Below are 22,651 nucleotides of genomic sequence, written 5' to 3' on the forward strand. Positions count from 1 at the left end.
CCAAATTTGATCCTTTCCCCCCTTTAGATTCAGATCTTTGGGATAGAACATGGGATGTGATAGTGACAGAGTGCAGCATCAGTGTTTGCAATAAGTTTCGCTTCTTCTATGAATCAATGCCATGAAACTGAGTTTTCATTGTGGTACTTTTGCCTCTGGCTGAAATGAGTCAAGCTAGGTGAAAAAAAGACAGCCTCCCTGCCAAGAACTGCTTTGAAGCTCATATTCCTCCGATAAAAGTGCTGCAGAAGACTCTCAACATAACACATGACACCTAACATTTTCTGTACTACATAAAAGAATAAACAAGAAAGCATATTCAGTTCAAAGCTTCTCCAGCTCTGCTGCAACAGGGAACATGTCATCCCTGCCCAATATAATAACTGTATATCTAGTGTCCTATAATTTATGACTTGTTATATCAATACTATGTTTCAGGAAAATACATAAAAGCAACATTATTTCACCAGGAAGTTAATATAAGTTTAGCTATATTCTGATATTACTTGTGAATAATAACATGATGTCAGTTGGATTTACCCACATTTTCCATACTCTTCTGTTTGTTTTTCCACAATTTTTGTGATTTTGTTTGGTGATTTATCAGCTTTAGTCCAAATTAAAGCAAGCCTATGTCTTTGAAATCTATCTAGCTCAATTATCATTTTGTTAAAGGAGTGTTGATTTCATCCATAAACAAATTGGAAGTTATGTATATTTTCTCCTTCACAAGAAAGAATAGGCAATGGCAGACTTTTATAAAAAATTATATGCTAATAAAAAACATCTTCCACAATAAAAATGCACTACATGTCATGCATTTGAACCTTAAGTCCAAGTCATCAGATTTCCTTTTGCTATACTCCCATCTGCCTTGATGGTGTTGACTGAGCAATCTCATCAAATATAACTTGTGGTGTGCTCATTGTGGCCTATGCAGATGGTCGAGGTTTTGTATGGTCAATTATTGATCTGCTCGGTTATTGTGCTTAAGTGCAGCTGGGACACAATAGACCAGATGTGAGTGGTTTAAAAAAAAAAAAAGGAGGAGGGGGAAGAAATCTGACACCACAAAATCAATCTCACACATTTGCCGAGCAGAAAATCTTTCAGTGCATCATGAAATAAAAGTGGACAAAGGAGACATTTTATTTTAGGGCACGCTGTTTAAGGTACCAGCTGAGAACATGTACGGGTGTTTGTAATTATCAGGAACCTTAGCAGCGGCAACAGAGAGGCGGTCTGAACCGCCAGACCTCCCATTCTCCTTTGGGACGCTTTCAATAATTCATAAGGTGAATGCATTAACCACGGTGAGCTCTGTGGCTGGATGCTCCCTTTCTCCCCCCTCCTTAAAGTCAAAGACATCCTGGAACGCTGTACTTCGGCATCACTGCAGCCATCCGTGGCTCTCCTCCTCCTTCTCCCTTCCCATCCCCCCATTCCTGACTGGCTGTCAGACTCACACTGCAGCAGAGCCACCTAGCTGCGCTGCAGTGAGCGCAGAGAAATCTCGCTTTCATCTGACCTGCTGTCAGACGGCTGCAACGTGCAGAACCAGCCAGTGCATCCAAACCCATCTTTCACCACACCTGAGACCCCTCCTCTTCTTTGTTCCCCTGCCTGCTTGTCCCGCTGTAGCATATTAATCTGCCTCAAATGCTCTTCCCCCTCCATCACCATTGTCACACACCCCGTCCCTTTTCTTCCTCCTCCTACTTCCCTCTGTCCTCCATTCCCGTTGTATTCTTTGGTCGACGCGTAGGAAATTGCCGAGCTCAGCATTCTTTTCCACAGGCACTTAGGAAGGAGGGAAGGAAAAAAAAAAACAAACAAAAAAAAACGGGATGAGTTGGGCGGGACGGTTCCTGCTGCACCACATTACTGGCTCCCTTCCAATTAAAAAAGAGAGCTTATGTTACTGAAAAGCTGTGTACCCAATCAGGAGGCAGCGCAGGGTAAAGATAGCTGGATAAAAGCGAGCGGGAGAGTGGGCAAGAGGACGAAAAAAAGGAAAAAAAAGCTGCAGTGTGTGAGTGTGTGTAGTTTTCATCCCTCCCCCCTGAGCAAATCTTCATCAAATTGTGGTACTTCAGTCTTGGGGTGCATTTGCAGGGTTGTGAGGGCTTATGTGGTGGAGTTGTCAGAGTAAAGGTGCGTGTTCTGGGCTTTGTCAGATTTGCATTTGGTCTGAAACTGGAAGTACGAGAAAGTGAGGAGACTCATTCTTTTTCTCTCTATCTCAAAGTGTCTCGGAGTCTGTGAAGAAAGGGAACATCTCATTGTCAGGGGGAACATCCTGCACAGAAGGTAAGCTGCTGCGTTTGCATCTTAATACTGCCTTTTCACTTTTTATGGGTCTGTAAGTGGAGGGAAACAAATGGCTTTTTTTTTTATTTTATTGATCTTCAGTGATTAGAATTCTTTACAAAATGAGATATTTCTGCTTACCTTTTTATCTATATTTTTATTTGTTTTCTTTGTAAAGACTTGAAGTGGAGTGAGCCAGTGAGGCAGAGGGAAAGGAAAGGGGAGGGAAAAGCTCAGTGCGGGACTCCCTGATGCTCCTGGGCAAGTTTTCTGTGCACACGGTTCTCTTGTGCTGCAGTATCCTGTTAAATCCCCTTGTGAAGCTGCCTCAGCATCCAGCACCCAGCATCCAGGCTGAGCTGCACAAGACAGCTTCCAGTTTTTGACGACATCAGCTTGGCTTGTCTTTTGTTTCGCATACAGATCTTAAAATAAGCGAAGTTTCTCTATGACATTTTGGATTCAGCTGGCTGGGAGGCTGCTGTAGTCCCTGTTAGTTTGGTGATGCGTGATCTCATCGTGGCTTCTGATAGGGTACTAACAGGAAACAGTGAGCTGGCTCAGGATTTGGCTGAGTCTGGTGATGAGTTTCTGTTCACTTTGTCCAGTTAAGGGGAGGCGCTGCAGTCAGAGCTTGAAGCAAAAGTAGGTTACTTCATTGATCATGCAGTGCTTGCTGTGTGTAACATAAAGATTGAAAACAAAGCTAGAAACATTTTAATATTAATAAACTTTCAGTCAGTAGTTGGAACATAGAAAATATCTTATATGGTATCGCAAAAAGGACTCAAATAACAGAAGTAAAATTGAAATTTTTTGGAAATTTATTTCAGTCTTTTCTTTAAAATCTACAGTTGTTCTCCACCTCATTCTATTCTATTCTGACCTTCATTAACTGCAAATGGACAGCTTGACGCTGTCCAGCAGTGGGCAGTGTGTTACCTCTGCCCATGCACAGTGGCCTGCTGCAGAAAAAGGAGCAAAAATAGACTTGTGTTTTCCTGTAAGCACACTGCAAAGCCACATTAGAAGTAGTAAAAGGTACAGCATGTGCTAATAGATGAATATAGATATTTTGAAAACTTATCTTGCTCTTCTTAGGCATCTGCTCTTATTTGTACTGCAAAGCTGACCCAAATTTCTGATCCTTGTTGCAAGTTTTAAAACATTTGAATTATTCAAGACGGGAGAATGAAAGCAAATCCACTTCAGAACCATGGACAGCAGCTCCTCTTAATCGCTGTTTAAACCCATTTAGTTGCATATCCAGAGGCATGTTTAATGTTGCAGAGAGTTTTACGTGTCTTTTTCTGTTTTAGACAGAAAAAACCCCACACTTTTTATTATTAATGTCATTCTTTCATAATGCACCTCCAAAGAGAACCAGTTTTCTTTTTCAGAAACAACCTTTCACTGATTCAGCTCAAAACCTGCTGTCCGTGTTGTACCTTCAGTATCTCACTGTGCTCCATGTGGGAGTGCCTTCATTGTGGTTTTGTTCTTGCTTCTTTGTCGCTGCAAAGAAATGGCTATGAGGCAAAACGGCAGCCCAGCAGAAACAGTAACAATAAGTCCAAAGATGAGAACAAGAACTAAGAAAATTTGAGCCTCCAATACTGATTCACCCAATTTCTCATTAAGAAAATATTCTTCTCTACCTCTTAATCCTTCCAGATTATAATTGGAGGGCTGTTGATTATCTCTATCAGTCAACGGCCGAGAGGCAGGATTCAGGCTGGACCGTTCACCTGTCCATCATAGAAACATCAGCAGAATCTTAGGGCATTGATACTTTCTGACTCTGAGAGGAAGCTGGAAAATTCACGGATAATCATGGAGAGAATACAAACTCCATTCAGAAAGTTCTCTAACTGGGAGCTGATCCACAGACCTTGTTGCTACAATTGTGCAGACCCATTCAATAAAGTAAAATATTTTTAAAGAGGTCATTTATTTCAGTAACTCAACTGTGTAACACCTTACATGGGTTATTTACACCTAGACAGAATTATTTTTAGCTACCAATTATAACTAATAAAAATGCTTTAGTATTACTACTTAAGTAAAAAAGGGTCTGTACAGTAAAATCAGTCTTGAATCATAATCATAATCATAATCATAACAGCAAATGTAATTAGGTACTACCCATTTCTGGTAAAAGTATTGTTGTGAGCACAAACCTGATTGAACTTAGAATGTTGAGTTCACAGATTGAAAAATTATTAAATTTTTGAGTGTCTGGGTCACCAGTCATAGCCGATTGTCAATTTAACCGGTGGCTTTTTCTCTGTGAATTACATTGTTTAAAAAACCCCCAAAACAAAACAAAACAAAAGAAAATGTAAGTATACTAAAATGTAGAAGGTGCTCAGAGACCTCAGTGATGTGTTACAGCTGTCATTAAAAAAATCATTTTAAACATGTAATGTCCTCAGATCATATAAGTCTGACACCAGCTGTGAAACAAAGCTTTGTTTCATGTCACGGTTGAGTGCAGTCTGGGTAGTGCCTCAGCAGGACTCTGCTTGCATATGGTGAAACTCGTCTAGATAGTGATGATTAGAAACACAAGTTCTGTAATGGCAAATGGAATCGGGACCCCTCGCTGTTACATGAATTAGCCAGTACCTATCATTTCACATGAACATAAAGTACAAGGTGTGGACAAGATTTCATATTTTTTCATCAGATAAATTGACCAGTTTTGAAGAGAAAGAGTATTAAGGTGGAATTTACAAAGGTTTAATGATTCAATCTTTCAACAGCCAATTCAGTTAAGCCGTTAAATACTCATTGTTTAGTTAGATGTGTGAATGATCAAATTATGCATGATAACTTTGCATTTGGAGGAAGAGAACAGCTGCAAGGCTCATCATTGCTCATCCTTTGAGCGTGACTTCCTCTGTCCCGGCATGTGTAGTACGGGCATTCAGCATGTCCCAGTAAATGATGGCCTGGACAAAAACAGAAGAGCATCATCGGCTGTTACTACAGTCGGTAGCCATTCAAAAATTCTTGATGTGGTTAGAAGGAAAGAAAATCTTCCAATGATATTGTTAAGGTGGTCAAAAAAACCCAACAAAAAATCATTTACACCTTCATAAACACAATGAGTAAAAATACATGGCACCTGATAATAGAGGAATATGTTGGGATTTGCACATGAGGACACACCTGAAAAGACAGAACCTTTAACATACTAAATTCAACGCATGGAAAGGGATAAACTTTAGTCATTTAAAGTAGATAGTATCCAGTGCAAGTGCAGGTGTTTGGTGTGAAATTCATTTGTATTTAAGAAGATTACCCAGAAGATCTTTAAAACCCTCCTTATGGCTTAAAAAGTTACAGATGATTGTTAAGTTTTACCTGTACTATAAGTAAGAAAATTAGCAAATAGTGAATTTAAGTAAAAGCACATTTTGTATGTGGGCTAACCTTCCATCTAAATGTCTTAGAATATAGTTACTTTTTAGTGACTATGGATAAAAATCTTTGAAGTAATTTGGATTTATACTAGTAGATAGTATTGATGTTTTAATGTTTTCTGAGCAGGTCATTGTTGAAAATGAGAATTTGCTCTAAATGATCTTACCTGGTATTGTAACTTGATGTAAACCAAGTTTGTTTATGGCATATTTTAGCAGTAGTTCTTTACTTGACAAAAAGATCACACAATTAACAAACAAAAAAGAAACATTACATTTCAGTGGTATAAAAAAGAGAAGTCATGAAAAGTTGTAATCCAGAAAGGATTTTCTTGAAGTTTGCTCCAGATGTAGTCCAGCTTTTGTTGCCTAAATGCTTTTGTTCAACGGGTGAAGGAAAAATGGTTTGAGTTGATCAGAATGTAAATGGAGGGAATACTGAGCGGTACCTTAAGAAAACTTGTTGAGGGCTGCAAAAGACTTGAGATCTTTCTTTGGGACAACATCCCTAAAACTCAGTGTTGCAATATAATAGCTTAGTTCAAAGCATATTCATATGTTACAATGCCATATTCAAAGTCCAAACCTAAATCTGACTTGGAATCATATTGAAAATTGCAGTCTATAGATGCTTTCTAGCAAATTTAACTGAGTCTGAGCTGCAAAGAAGAATGGCAACAATTCCAGATGAAGTGTCATTAGATGGAAATATTATCTACACAAATTACATTGTTAATACTTCACTGTTCAAAGCCCAACACTTTTCTAGCTCAATTGGGTTTGTTGAGACTTGATCTAACTCATCAAATAAATTATTTTGTACATTTCTGATTTTATTTCCCATTCACGAGTCAAGCCTCAAAAAATAACATAATCACATTAAATGTAGAACTCATTTGAAATGCTAAGCAGCCAATCAGGAATCTCACTCACTAAGAAATATGCTGATGGAACGTGACAGAACCAATGATGCGTTACGCAACGAAGAAACCGAAGAGGCAGACTTTCACTGAGACTCCAGATGTTGCAGCCTACTGATGTCTTGGTGTACAAACACTTATAGGAGATCAAGGGTTGTGGTCCTAAACTTGCATTTTTCCAAGTTTGGTTAAGTGTGGACTTTTAGCTTTTCTCCACCCTTTCAAAATAACTTGTTTTACAGATGCACATGTCAGAGGACATGCACTAAAGCATGGGACAGTTTACATCAAGAATGCATTAAAGACATGCACTGCAGTTTATCTACAGAGAATGGAGGAAAATAGACAACAGAAAAGGAAGAGGAAGTGAAAAGACGACAGAAGTCAAATTATTTAGGCATGAGCCAGAAAGGGTTACAGAGATTGAGAGACTGTCACAGGCAGAGCAGCGATGGAAGAGAGTGGGTGTGCATAGCAGAGCTATGAGCACTGCAGCACATTGCAGTGCCCAGCCCCCGCTGTGTTCTCTGCTCACCATCCGGTACCATGAGCTGAAAAGACCCCTGCAGCAGCCGAGCTGTACCGCACACAGGGCTGCCTGCCGATGAACAGAAACATTACAGAAAGCCTCTGACCCTCCGTTGTGCCGTCTGGACATCGGTTAGTGGACAAGAGATCAGTGGAAACAGAGTTGAACGCAAGCAACCGATCCTCAACTGCAAAGTCATGTAAAAGGAGAGTAAGTCATTTTGATGCTCCCCCTGGATTATTTAAGTGAATTACACATTTACTTCCCTAAAAGTCTGCTGAATGATCCCGTCTTCCCTGGCCACATTTTCCCAGATTAGGGACATCTGCCTTTCTGTTTGCATTTTTCCAGAGAGTAATACCTTTCCAAACACTGGTGAGCAATTCTCTGTAAACCCAACAACAGAGAGGCAAGTATGAAGAAGTCTTAAATGACAGAAAAGAGCAACTTATAGCTTCCATCTGATTAGATCTAATGATTAGATCTAATCTAAGATCTATCCCCAAGTTACCAACTCCAAGTTAGCAATTGTAGTGTAGTGTAGTACCTTATAATACTATTGTGAGCCTTTATTTAACCAGTTAAAGAACCCACTGAGAACAAGGTCTCTTTTACAAAAGCAATCTGGCCAAGAAGTCAACAGTATACACTTCAGAAACACAAATCACTTAGAATAAAACAGCAAGTTTACAGGAAAGGTGCAATTTGCTATAAATAATAATTTTCAAAAAGCAGTACGGTCATGGACATTAAGATAAGTGCAATAGCTTAAAATAATAATATAAAGAACAATAAGTATTGGTTAAGGTATAATTGTTCCCTGTGACATCCTGGCATTATTTTGTGAATTCCTTTTTGCCTTTTACATAAGAAAGAACTAAACGTTTTGAATGAGACAAGTTAAGACAAGTATAGTATAGTATAGTATAGTGTAGTATAGTATAGTATTTTTATCGTATCATAAGCACTAATGCTTCACACTATGTGGTCTCACAGTTCAGTTATGTTAGATTAATTAAACAGCTTTTGGGCAGGAGAGTAATACCAGAACTAGCACAGGCGCAGGCATGTGAACACATGCAAGCAGATGTGAAATGAGTCGACATCACGTGAGGAGGCTAAAGGAAATGAAGGAGAAGCTTCTTTCTGCATCCATTAGCAGTAGCTGTGCTTCCGCCCACTGCTTGCCTGGGGGGCTGCTTGGCCAAAGCGTGAGAGCTTCCCCCTCCTTTTGTGTTTGTATATTCTTCCATTTCCCTCCGGTTTGCTGATACGGCTGATTCAGGTTTGCCGAGCGTGTACTCGCTCTGCTTCCTGTGACATGGTCTGATGGAGTGGCTGAATCAATTACACCTTAACAGACAGGTGTTAAGTGTGTTTACCTCGGCACGTAAGCCATATTTGGTTCTGATTTGCAAATAAATCAGCAGTAGGCTTTCAAACTGCCGGTGGATCACACTACAACTGGCAAAACTTGTATTCTTGTAAAATAAATGCAATGTTCAAAGGAGGTAAATTCTAATTACAAATTTTATTTTGTATTTCGTCTTGTAGATGACAATAATTATTTTCATAATCTGCACATAAGAATTACTAAAATCCAGAAATATAAGGTAGAAATGCATAAAAATACAATAAAATAATTATAATACAGCTGAATGCAACTTAAAAAGCGACGAGATCACATTAGGAACACTGATCTTGGACGTCAGTGTTTAACGTAATGACCACAAGATAAGTAATGGTAAAGTCTCCAGCAAAAACAAAAGTAGTTAATAAATTAAAAATTAGAATGCTGATTTTATCCAACAAAGAGAAGGTCTTCTAAAATGTTATCTAAAGCAGTAGCATTGAAACATTACAAACTAGCACCCTATGTTAGGATTTAAAAGCTCTCCATGGTGAGCCCACTTTGCCATTTACCACAGTGTCAAATATGAAACATGGAAATTCTGCCACCATATTTTGTAATTTCTACTCTCGTTCTGACCAACATTGTTACTTCAAATGTTCTTTTCTTCCTCCAGCATATCCCTCTTAATAAAGGTGTCACTCGAACAGCTAACTTTACATTTGTGAGCTATGTAATTGTGGAAGTCTCATTTTTCTCCACATAATTTCTTCACTCTAGATTTACTGGCATGAGTTTAACTACTGCAGAAATGTAGCCATCAAAATGGTTCTTCTGTCAAATCACTCAAACGCCATAAGTCCATCTATATTTAATTTTCTCACATTCTATTATTAGCCATACAAAGCCAGTTCAAGCTGGTGCTACGTTTTTTTTTTTGTTTTTTTGTTTTTTTTTTTCAGAACCAAGGTATCTGTGTGTGTGTAAATTATATTCACCCTATAAACCTTCAAAATATCACAAAAGAAGAAAGATTTAATCCAGTCAATCAATCAATCAAATCAAATTTTATTTGTATAGCACATTTCAGCAGCAAGGCATTTCAAAGTGCATCAAGTCAAGTCCATAGTAAGACATTCTATTTTAATAAAATCAAATGTTGCTTCTTATTATGAAGAATAGAGAAAGAAAGTAAATACTAGACTGTGTGAGTTACAGAGACAGAGGGAGTGGGAGGAAGCTGGATCGTATTGTGGTGTGGGTGAGCTGCAGCAGGGACTCAGAGTGCTGCATTGAGCTGCATAATTAATGTTAAGAGGGTGGAGCTAAAGGCGGAGATAACTTGCTATGAAGACAGAGCTGCTACAACACCAAAAGGAGAGTAGCTCTGTCATAAAATATGGAGCAGCGCTCCAGCAGCCATGCAGAGATCAGCATGAACTTGAATTTCTGAAGCAAAACAACAAAAGAGCTCAGACTTTTTCGGTCTGGTTCTATGCCCCCTTCCCATCTGCTGCCCCAGCCCTTGCAGCCAATCTTTCTCCTCGGATCTGCTTACCTCAGCCAAATGTCTCAGTGTTGGCTGCGCTGCTCTGTTAATCATCCAATTTGTATCGAAGCACCTTCCTATATGACACATCTTCTGTATTTCCCATCTGATCTGTCTGAATTGGACCTCAGAGAGGGAGGGGAGAGTTGTTTTAATCTGTTGGTTGGAGTTATATTTAGTCAGCTTCTCAAAGATTCTCAGCATCAGTTTTCTTTAATGCTCATGTGTGTGCTTCTGTTTGATAAAGATGGAATGTGAGTCAGTGGAACTCACTTTTGAATGAGCGTTAATGTCTGTAGAGGCACATATTGAATGCATTCAGGCATTAATGTGAATACTTATAATCCTCTGTGCTGCTGTCAGAGCTCACAAACTCGTTTATCCTCTCTGTCTCCAAGGCCGTGTTTCTTGTTTGCTGACCGCATCATTATCTCACTCCTCCGCTTGCACCTCTGTCACAGCACCTCACTGTCACCGAAGCTGTTCTGAGTTCTGAGCTCTGCAGCAGTGCTCCATGCCTCTTTCCTCACTGCATTACAGTAAACAAAGGGTAAGGAGTCTCAACTTGCGTAGCACTTTTCTAGTAATATTGACAACCAAAACCTGTTTAATTTTTTTCCCCTCCACAGCCACATTCATCCAGCTGGACTCACAAACAAATACACATTTACACAGATTGGCAAGCAACTTGGGGCCACATAACCAGCTGGTGGATGACGCTTGAAATGACCTCGGCTTTAACTCGCTAATTGCAAAATGACTGCTCTTTCTAGTGAGCCATATAGCTGCGTATGTCTTTGGAAGGGATGTCGTCTGTTTAAAAAAACTTCTATGTCTTCTTTTTACCATGTTCTTTATGAAGAAATGTTGTTGCGGTGTAAAAAAATATTGTTAAAGTTTCTACAAATACACATACAAATGCTCCTGAGTCAAAAACCTGTCAAATTTTTTTTGCCAATTCATCTTTGCAAAACAGGTAAAACTCAGTGAGACCAACTGGAAATCATCAACAAACACCAATTTCTAAATTAAGTCTTACCAGCATCTCTGCAGAAAAGCATCCAAACAGATTGGTCACGCCCAATAGTTGTTCTGTAAATGGTTTCTCCCACCTGAGCTGCGGATCTCTGCAGCTTCTCCTGGGTTACCGTGGGCCTTTGAGCTACGTCATTGTTTTATTCTTCTCCTTGGCCAGTCTGTCTTTGTACTTTAAGTACTGTGTCATATTCTTTCTGTTTTCTGATAGAGCGGTTTTCCATGTTGAAAGACCAAAAATATTCATTCATTCATAGAAAAACAAAACTTTAATGTTGACATTTCGTATCCCTTGAAATGCCTGATTTGGAGAAAAAGTGTATTTTTTTTTCCTCTTTGCCGTTCCAGGGGCTTTTGCGGTGGCAGAGCAGTGTTACCATTTCTTACTGTTGCCAAGAGAAAATGTGCCCACCTGACATGTGGACCACAGAGAGTGTAGCAAATATCAGAAGAAAACCTTTAGAAAAAAAAGTTTTTCCTTCTTTGAGATAAAGCAAGGCTTTGCACTTTGTTTGACAGTGTCATCCAGTAAAATCATCTGAAATCCATTTAACTGCAGTCAGCTTGAGTGAATTTTAAAATCTTATTGACTCAAGTGTGACCTATGGCTTTAAGTTTCTGCACAGATCAGGTGTACAACTAGCTTTTCATTAGACAAACACATTAGCATTCAGAGAGAAATAAGATGAAAGGATCAAGAAAATGTTTTCAAAGTGAGAGTAGGTGTGCAGAATAAAAGACTTTGTACTTGAAGATGTTTGAGGTGAGGGACATTGCAAAATGAATCACAGCTTTTATTTGATAGGAAGACGATGGAAAGAGGTGGAGAGAAAAGGGTAAAAAAAAAAGACTTCAATTTTGCACAATTTGAAAAGTTTCACAGTACATTGTGTTGTTGGTCATTGGCACAACCTTAAATTAAAAAAAGATTGATAATCTGATTGCAGCCCAATTTCATCAATAAAAGAACCCATAAAAACATTTGATATTAAATTGAGAATTCAACAAAAGTGAGGAACTTGGAAAAAGGTTAACCTGCGGATCACATCCAAGGCCAAAGGCCCATCTCACATGTGGCACCAAACGCCTTAATGATACTTAGCAACCCCAGTCTAGCCCAGTACCACTCATTACAACCCAAGTGGATCTACGCCCATTTTATTTTAAGAAGATTAGCATGTTTGGTCAGCTAGTACAGTGACTGCTGGAAAAGACGTGTTTTAATGTAGACTTACATTCAGAAACTACTTGTTGCATCCTTTATGGTTGTGCAGGAGGTTTCTTCTGCTTCTGGGTTTGACTCAGGTTCAAAAATGTACGGTTGTACAAATGCGCATCTGTTAGCTGCCATTTTCATGTGTTTACAAAGTGCAAGTGTAAACAGAGTTTGAGGGCGTAGCCAGCAGCAGCTTATTTACATAAAAGTGACAGAGCCCTAAAAGCTTCTTTTAGGGCTTTTTTAGTGCTTTCAGAATGAGCTCTTCTCATTCTGAAAGGAGCTCAAAATAGGCTAAACTAAGGAGATGAAATACTGCTATCTGAGAATGATTTTGTACAAAAAATGAAATGAACATGTTTTGTAAAGCCCATAGACAGCATATTAGATCCCCATTTAGCTCAAGAGGACTAGGGTTGTGAACTAGGGCAATGATCTAAAGCACAGCAGCAAGTCAACCTCTGAATGTGTAAAAAATCAACAACAAAAAAATGCTAAAAAAATAAAAGCTTTGGAATATCCTCATTAATCTGAGGTGTTGCAACATAACCTAAAACAGATCATTTATGCTGGAAAACTCAAATGTGTCTGACTTGAAACAAAGAAAAGCGAATTCATCCACAGAAATGTAAAAGATTCATTGATGCTGGTAGTGGGTGGAACAACTTTGTATTAGGTTTAGACCAGACCTTTCATACATGGTACAAAATATATTATTCTGATATTTTTATTATGATTTACTCTGTTTGTAGTTTAGATGACGAGCTGTAAAATGGCACCATATACATAAACTGAACCAAATTGATTGGAATGGTGTAGGGCGGGGCAATAAGGTAGGAAAAATATTAACAGTAAAAGTACAACTACTCATTGATTACAAATTCATGATGTAAAAACATAACATCAGAAAAGTAAAAAATGTCTCTAACAAAGTATATTTAACAAAGAACATGTCTGAATACATTTTGATTACTTTGTTCAATTTTACTATTTGTGTCAGTTTCACTTAAAATTTTGTATTTGAGGTTGCAGAGTGCCTGCAGTCCTTACCTGTCCCCACCAGAGCTACTGGGCTAATAAACTAGGGCTCTGTGAGTGACAGGTCTTTTAAGGTGCTTTATAAAGCTGAATGTGTTGAGCCATCCTTTTAGTTCATTCTCTTCTAAGGTTGTTCTTTAGCCACCAAGGTTACAGCTGCTCATCAGTATTCAGCAGATATGTCTCAAGTCACAGAGTTGACAGAATCAAATCAAAACAAAGGATTTATAATCTAGCTCCTAAATAGGGAAGCATATAGTTTGAATGTGATTTTTTTCAGTGAGTGCGTGTGCCTGTGTGTGTTTCAGCTATATTGTGGAAATCTTGCAGATTTCATCTCCGCCGATGAGATTATTGACTTGACAGCAAATTGGTTGGTGCTCCCAAGATCATGATGGAGGGTTGCAAAGTGTATTATATCCCATGATAAGCCTGGTAATAGTTGTGCCTTGCCAGGGGGACACGCCACTTGTTCTGTTATATTGATCAAAATAAATACCCTGATCATCCGTGAGCTTCTGGTGACCATCTTAGAACAAAGCTGTTGCAATCTATTGGGTTTATATGAATCATTTTCAACACTCAGAGTTTAACACATAAATAGTGATTTTGGATTCTCATAATGTTCACAAACTGCATGTGTATTTATAGACATATAGCTGTGGTAGTTGCCAAAAACTTGCATGAGTGGATGAATAATATCTGACAGCTAAGAAAGAAAATAAAGAAAAGAAGAAAATCCAGAGGCCTCCTCAGTGGCTTTGTATTCTGTTGTGTGCTGGGAGGAACCATGTTCTTATTAACCTTCAGTGAGTCATTACCCTTCCAGTTTTTCTCCAAATCATGTTTTAATTAGACAACATATTCATATGTTTTACTGACCCTCTCTTTGGTAATCTTCTCCCATTTAGTTTGGCATGTAGGATGTCTAGCCACACATTTAGCCAATTAAACAGCCTTGATTAATATTGATCATCAGAGATTTGCTATGCTGATTTTAAAACTCAGCTTAATCAGATCACTTTCTGTATATTACCCGATAATTAGCAACATGGTTTTTTTCTTCAGGAAATGTATGTTGTTACTTGACAGGAGGTGAGCTGCTGAGCCTCTTTTGTTCATTGCAGCTCTGGAAGCGATGTGTCCCTTTGCACAGTCTGATGTCATGTAAACCTGAATGCTATAAAGAGCTTTTCAACGCAGTTCAGGGTATTGTTTATCTAGGACGTGGCTGCTTTGTGGTCCCTGACTGGGAAGTGACTAAGAGACTCTGAAAGCAAGCCTGATATTTAGATTTTTTTAGAGACTCCTCATTGACACAGTGGATAAATATTTGGTTAATATTTGCAGCTTGTTCTTATGATTCAGCATGGCCTATTTGTGGTTATTTTATCTGCCTACATAAAGAAAAGGGATAATGGAAATACTCTAGGAGGGGTCAAGGAACATAAATGGTCAAGAGTAGTTTAATGTTATACTGAATGATTAAGTGGATGCTTGACTTTCATATGTTTTCTGTCTGTTTTGTTTCACTTTATACCCTAAATAAATGTATCGTTATTGGTAATCCTAAAATAATGTAATTAATTAAAAAATAGAAGTAGTAGGTAAATGTTCTGGGTGTCAACATGAAAGAAAAAACTGGGCAGTTATTGTTCTTAGCAACAAAAATAAATGTGTAAAATTAATATTAGCATATATTTGTTGATATGACCATTGTCCACAATGTTCAGATCATAATTCTGCCAAAAGACTCAGTAAAGCAAGTGTTTCCAATTTAAAGCAAAGATCACTAGACTTTCTAAAATCAAAAATCTTCTGGCATTTCTAAGAGTTCAGAAAATGGGGCAGCTTAACAATGTTGTCCAGATCCTCATAATGGGAAAAAGACCCATGGACAACAGGTCCACCACCGTACTTATCAATGGACAGAAGTTGCTTCTTCACATTCTTATTTTAGAGTAATCTATGAAGTATTTTGTTCATTAACCTTTATACACACAAGTTTATCTGATCAATTAAGGACTGAATAAAATTGATTAAGGCTCTGCACAAATTCAGCTAATTTACATATGTAGGGACAATGCTAATCAGTCAAACATGCATCTAAACAAGCAGGAAACAATTTAGACAGATTTGTCTTAAGTCACAATGAATTTAGCAGGAAACAAACTTATGCAGCTTTGTTTTTTCTAGCTGAGTTTTTTAAGCTGCTCGCCCATGCTTTGCTACTAATGTGCATGTGATGAGACCTTATAGAGAATTCAAATCTTTATTTTTTACTGACATAAAGTACTGAGACACTTTAAAACACTTTGTTTTTTAAATTTTTTTACAAACGCCAGTGAGAAGAGCTGAAGTTGCCTGACACATGCAGAGGGCATAGTCACATATTACAAAAACATTTAGCATTGCTGACTCTTCACACAAACTGCAATTTGGGTTTTTGTCAATTGCTTATCGTAGTAAATATCATCGATTACAAATGACAAACAGATATGGTTTTTCCCAGTTTACTTTCCAAACAAGTGGCTGAAATGGAGATAGTATCTAATGATTGTTTTAGAGATTTTGTGACTTCAAGATGCAAACAAACACACAACACAAACACAAAACTTATTTCACTAGTGTGAGATTAGGCCCCTGAAATAAGATACCAACTTATTTTGAGAATTTTAATACATCTTTACCAGGCTTCTAGTTTAAGTGAGCTTTAATATTCATTTAACTATAGACTATCATCTCTCTTCGGGATTTCTTTCAATACAATTAAACATCAGAATGAGAAATTGTGGAAACTGAACAACATCTTATCTTGGCTCCATGTCAGCTGGCAGACTTGCCCTGCTTCTGACTGGGTTTCCTTGCTGCCACGGCTCTATGACAGCTAAATGGACCTCTGGTGCCGAGCTGATTGTGCTGTTCTCAGACTGAAAGCACAAAAAAAAAAGTGAATTACAGAGTGGCTCATACAAACACTCCAACTGACATTTTCCTCCTTATCTAGTTTCTGGCACACTGCCGAAAAGCCTCAGGATTTTTTCATAAGAACACTTTTTTTGCAGCCTCATCATTTTCATTTTACAGAATAAAGGAATTCAAATTAAAAAGTTAAGCTGAAGCAAAAGTCAGCGATGCATTATGTGTTCACCAGCTTCTACTGCAAACTCAACTTTGAGTCTCTGTAGGATTTTACAGATATAAAGCAGTAGCTTTTAGAACGTGGCAAACAGAACACTTTATTTTTGATAACCTTTCAATATTTCTAGAAAATGTCATTCAGAACTTAGTTTACTGATTTTCTTGGTTATTTAACAAAAAAATAGTATTATTTTAAGCTCAAAGAACCAAAAAACTTACCTAATGGGTTTTTAAATGAGATGTTATGCTAAAATCACAAATCCAGCTATGGAGTACTGGACAATCTACACTATATTACATTACATTTAACCTATTTTCTGTTTGCAGATATTAGAAATTAGGAATTTCTTTTACTCACTTCTGAAAAACACATCTTTTCCTCAAGCAACACATTTACATGATCTGTATGAGACAATATTTTACAATCAAGGTTCATTTTTAGTATTGTATGGACCCTTTCATCATCCCCTCCACACACACACAACAGGCACACACATTGTGTTTTATTGTAGAATAAGACACAATGCAGTTTCTTTGCCCTTTAGCCTATTCAATACTGATGGAAATTTGGAACGTGTTGACACTACAAACTAGTTCTTGTTGCTGAATTATGTCAATGCGTTCCCAAACATAAAATCTGAGCATATTTATGAGATTGCAATACTGGTGCTGATATAAATTTATTATACTCAAAATTCCATGGCTTATGTACCGTAATTCTTTTTTAGAACCTCTGTTCAGTGAGAGAAGACACGTCAAAGTAGTTTCTAGTTTTAGGTGTTTTCACATCCTTTGCTTTTTTTCTGGAGGTTTGATGTCAGATGACATACTCCAGTATTGAAAAGCATTGTTGGGGTTGTCACACAACTTGGGGAATTACTATCACCTTGTGGCAGTAAGGTTAGCAGTGTGTTGCTACTAGGTGCTGGTGGGAGAAAACAAGATATCTTTCAAAAATAATATTGGCATCAAATATTCAGATTTGTACACTCAAATAACCTTTTGAACACTCATAAATTAAAGAACATCTCTCATATGAACAGGATAGAGAAGTTGCCATTTCCTCTTACATATTTTGCAGTTTTCCTTGAGAGATGTCAAACCAGAGGATTGAACAGTACCCAGAGAAGGTTTCCATAAGGCCTGCTGATCAGAATAAAGGTACAGGACCTCATGTCCCTTTTTATTTGACACAACCTTATCCGAGAAGCATTATGTCACAAACAAACACTTAATTTACTGATTTATCAGACATTTAGGGGTCATGCAAAGTTTTTGTGGAAAGTACTTTGAAACTGACAGAATGGGGAAAATGTAGCAGGAGTGACTCACACTGCGACACCAAAACATGTAACAACACGGTGCAAATAATGAGATGAGTCGCAGTTTTGACAGAGTGAATGACAAAGTATAATATTGAGTTTGACGTGCCAAAATAACAGTTAATCAAGAACATAATGAGTACTGCAGTGGCTTCATTTTCTTTCATTTCAGTTTGGGAAATTGCTAACGTGCCAGAAAAACTAGTCATTGTGCCCTGACAACTGTGTTTTTGCTAATCTGTTTGGGCTGCACAGTGGCGCAGTTGGTAGAGCTGTTGCCTTGCAGCAAGAAAGTCCTGGGTTCGATTCCCGGCCCGGGGTCTTTCTGCATGGAGTTTGCATGTTCTTACCCTGTGCATGCGTGGGTTCTGTCCGGGTTCTCCGGCTTCCTCCCACAATCCAAAAAACATGACTGTCAGGTTAATTGGTCTTTCAAAATTCTCAGCAGGTGTGCGTGTGTGTGTGTGTGCATCGTGTTTGTCCTATATGTCTCTGTGTTGCCCTGCGACAGACTGGCGACCTGTCCAGGGTGACCCCGCATCTCGCCTGGAACGTAGCTGGAGATAGACACCAGCAACCCTCCCGACCCCATTAGGGACAAGGGTGAACAGAAAATGGATGGATGGATGTTTGTAAAAAGGTTTACTCAAAAAACCCTTTGCAGGAGTTAAAGATGTAATAATCTTTACCCTAAACATGGGTTAAAATTATTTGGACTGATTATTTTGTACAAAAACGTGATGAATGTCTTGTTTATGTGTATATTAATGTTCAAAATTTGAATTAAGTATTCTCAATGACTTGTCAAGCAGATATTTGATTCTGAGAAGAAGCGCTTTGTGTTATTGAAGTCTGAACATGGCACAAATTGCCATGAGTAAATTAAAACTATGGTTCATAATGGTACTATGGTTCATAGTACCATTTTATGATACAATTAAAAATGTATGTTACTATCAGTTGTTGTAAAAATGCTGTCTATATCAAACATGACTGAAAGAAATTTGACGTGATTTAGCACATAGAAATTGGGCCTGTGTCTCTTTAAGAAGCTCCTATTCCTCCGACATGCTGCCATCAGCACATCGTCACAACAATTTTTCTCATTAAGCCATTTGAAACCGTTCTTAGAAGCATTGGACTGAGAAGTAGTTTGTATAAGAAACTCAGCAGACGAGACAGGGTGAATGTCACCTTGCAGCAGTAATGTTGGCATTAGCTGCACCTGCTAGTCTGGAGGAGCTGGGTGGGGGACGGGGTGTTCTGTGAGGCGGAAGCTTGGCTGGAGACTGCAGCTTCAAGGAGGAGCTTTGTGCAAGTAGGTGGCGCTTGAGCAAACATTTAGACCCTCTCAAATGGATACCAGGGGAGATTCAAGGATTTATCAAACAAGCATGAAAGAATCAAAAGCAACTCTTCAAGTATGTTTTCATGAGGGATTCATTTAAATTAAAATGATAAAATTATTAAAGAGTGGATTTTGCATAACACCCCCATTTTAGATATTCAAAATACCTAAGATGTTAAGGTATTTTAGAATAGACACTAGATTAATTGTTTCAACCTTTCTCAAAATCTAGTGATGGGTTATTTTCAAGTGATTTCAGTCAAAGAAATGTTTCCACTTCTGTCCAACATTTCTATCCTGGTCAACATATTGAATTAAAAATGAAACATGACATTTAGGAAAAGAGCATATCTTACACAGTATTTTAATTGTAACCTTCTAATCAATCACTGACAATAAAAATCAAAACTTTAGGAGCAATTTTGCAGCATGCTCTTGTGCACACAGAAACCGATGACTGCGACGTGCAGCAGATGATGTGCTATATAGTGACTTACTGCTGTGGAGCCAGAGGGTGCCGTACATTTTGCGAGTATTTCTTTTCCTGAATAATTGATGGAATCCTGTCAGTTGCCTGTGCTAGATTAAACATATTGCCAGCTGAGTGGAGAGATTTGCAATAGGTTATGTGTTTCTTCAAGGCTGCCTGCTTTTTAATTCTCAGAGCAGTAGCTCATATCTTCTGGGAGGTAGTAAAGTATGAAAATTATTGTTTGTTTTATTGTGAAATCTGGCTTAATGTAATGTCGTAATTCTCTGACTGCTTCTAAACGTGGCATTGGTAGGCAGTAATAAAGACTTAAAGAGTATTATTAAAGAGAACTTGCTTATACTATGAAGTCAGTTCCATCAAATCTGCTGCATTATATAAACCACATTAGGATTGTTTCTGAATGTCAGCACACTTTTCTAGCTTTTATTTTTCTTGCTTCCCTGGCTGCTGCAGGTATTGTTTGCCTTTTCAAAAGTGACATTTTCTGAGCCCTAATTGTTTTGCTTTTGTTGGCAGGGCAAAATCCTGCTAGGATAATTTGATAGGCTAAACGGACCAATGGTAGGACCCATGTGGCTGTCTTGGAGGATTCAGTTTGTGTTTTGGCCATGGAAGGAAGGAATCTATTGCAATATTTACCAGCCAAACCCTGAAAACTGTTTGTGTTTTTGTGCCAACTGACACTAACAGCCAGGGATGTTTGACAATTCCAGTTTTTGCACCATATTTTGGAAATTCTCATTTGTGAAAAAAAGTAATTTTGTTCAGGGTACTTTCAGCTGTGGTGTTTCTTTCTTTTTTTCTTTTTTTGTAAATCAGAGCAGAGCATCCACTATGACATTATGGCAGGACACAGAGGCTTACAAAGTATCACAGAAATGTGTTGATCATTGTAAGTTGGACATTTACTACAAGAACATAGCTATTCTCCTAAGCATGCCTGGTTCAGTCAGAGCAATATTAAACAAGTAAAAAATTATACTGGACAAGTAGCCTGCTTTATTAACTAGCTAAAGCCAGTCAGTCATCCAAGATTTTATATTTTTAACAATTAAAGAATGCTGCTAAATTTGCAAGGTATTTATACTCTGTTTTTTTCACCAGCACATATGAAAGTCAAAATAGTGATAACTACAGTTTATAGATAAATATGTTATAAATACTTAATATAATGTTACCAACATTATGTGCAACAGTTTGAAACATGTTTTTATGTCTTGTGTAAATACCATGATATGGTGGCATTTTTTTTTTTTTTTTACTGAATATTCTCATCTTGTAAGGATTTCCTACCATAATCAGCACTTTACAGACTGTTCCCTCAGATAATAATATCCAATGATCAGAAAAGCATATGAATAAAAGACTGACAGAAAGGAAATCTGTCATTACTTGGTCCCAAATCTGGTAAAATGGTGGGTAACATGAAAATTAAACTTCCTTTGAACTTCACCTCTAAAATTGTTACGGGGCCTCATAAAATCACTTGAATAAGTTGCTCAAACTAGATGAAGACAAGACAGTGATTGTATTTTAGTCTCTGTAGAAGATATGTTGTCCATTGAATGAATTAAATTGTTATCCTGGGGATATTGTTACTTTTATATCTGCCACTTGCATTGTATGAAGGTTTAACTAGTTAAATGTGCTTGTTTATGATCAAACACCCAGAAAACAAATGGCTCCTCCATCTGCCTCGGCAACACATCGTGTCTAATTAGCAACCACTAGCACACATTTGCCTGTTTTATTGTTGCTGTAGAAGCACAATCTCCTCCCATAAGAACGGTCAATTTGGGTCCTGCACATAACAGTTCTTCTGTTTTTCTTTGAGAATTCCCTTACTTGACCCATAAAATGCTAATTGGATAGTCCTCTATTAAACTGAATGCTCCATAATGTTATGCAAAATGAGATCTGGGGAAACAGCTGCACAATATCCAGTCTGAAGATATATTTTATGTAGTTTCTTCAGTTTAGATAAACTGAAGCAGTTAAAATTCTAATAGAAAAATAAGCAACCTAAGTTTTATCTTTTAGTCAACCAACTCAGACTCATTGCGGTTTCTGCTTTGAACTGATAAGTGCACAATTACCATAGTGTTTCTAACAGGCATCGATTGGTCTTGTCTTCTCTTTCCCTCCCAGCATTGATTGTAAATGCCATTCTCAGATTACAGGGCTATGTGAGGGCAGATGATAAAAGACTTTTAGCTGGCTCTCTGGCTGGCTGGCTGCAGGGGCTTCCCTGCATCCTCTTATCTTTGTGTGTAACATTCTGTCGTGGTTATATTTTTAAAACAGAAACACAACCGAATTCCAAAATGAAAGAACTGGGTCAAGGATGGATAGTTCATGTGCCAGACGCTGTGCAACTTATGAAAATAGTTGTGAATAATTGATCCCTTTTCAGTTGAGTGCACTCTCTTAGGATTTAATTAACATCAGACATTTACAGATTCTTGAGAGGTTGGAGTTTTAAAATTATAAATGCATTATAAATTACAAATATTGATGTTAGATAAGGTGTATTGCAAAAACATTCATACTCCTTGAACTTCTTCACATTTTATTACATGACAACTTTAAATCTCAAATATTTTTTACTGGGTTTTTAAGTAAGGTAAAGTAATTCTAGTTATCTAGCACATTTTCAGCAACAAGGCAGCATCTAAGAAAGACCAAAACAAAGTACCACATAATATAAAATAAAGAAAAAAAATATTCATGGTTTCCAACTAGTTTTACAAATAAAAATGTTTAAAGTGTGGAGAGCATTTGAATTAAGCCCCTTATCTTTAATACCCCTAAGTTAAGGTCAGTGTGTTCAGAGGGTAAACAAGGGAGTAAAATACATATTTGGGCAATTTAATCTAATTATAAATACTGCTGTTCTGTGAAGATCTCAGAGATTTCTTAGAGAACCATAGTGAGCAAAACATCATGAAGACAAAGGAACAAAGTAGTCAGG

At 37.8% G+C, this 22,651-nt stretch overlaps 1 protein-coding gene across 4 annotated transcripts in view; it reads left to right on the forward strand.

Moving 5' to 3' along the window:
- Positions 1–1,731: 1,731 nt before the first annotated feature.
- The window catches only part of LOC122822959 (synaptotagmin-2-like), a 67,733-nt gene continuing 46,813 nt past the window's right edge, over positions 1,732–22,651 (forward strand). For 3 of the 4 annotated variants that reach the window (XM_044102214.1, XM_044102381.1, XM_044102134.1), the window contains exons 1-2: positions 1,732–2,154; positions 2,249–2,310. The gene's annotated coding sequence lies outside the window, so the exon portion shown is untranslated. The remainder of the gene's footprint in view (positions 2,155–2,248; positions 2,311–22,651) is intronic. The other variant, XM_044102298.1, reaches the window with a different exon arrangement.

The sequence above is a fragment of the Gambusia affinis genome, linkage group LG01 (assembly GCF_019740435.1).
Source record: "Gambusia affinis linkage group LG01, SWU_Gaff_1.0, whole genome shotgun sequence".
Taxonomy (NCBI): domain Eukaryota; kingdom Metazoa; phylum Chordata; class Actinopteri; order Cyprinodontiformes; family Poeciliidae; genus Gambusia; species Gambusia affinis.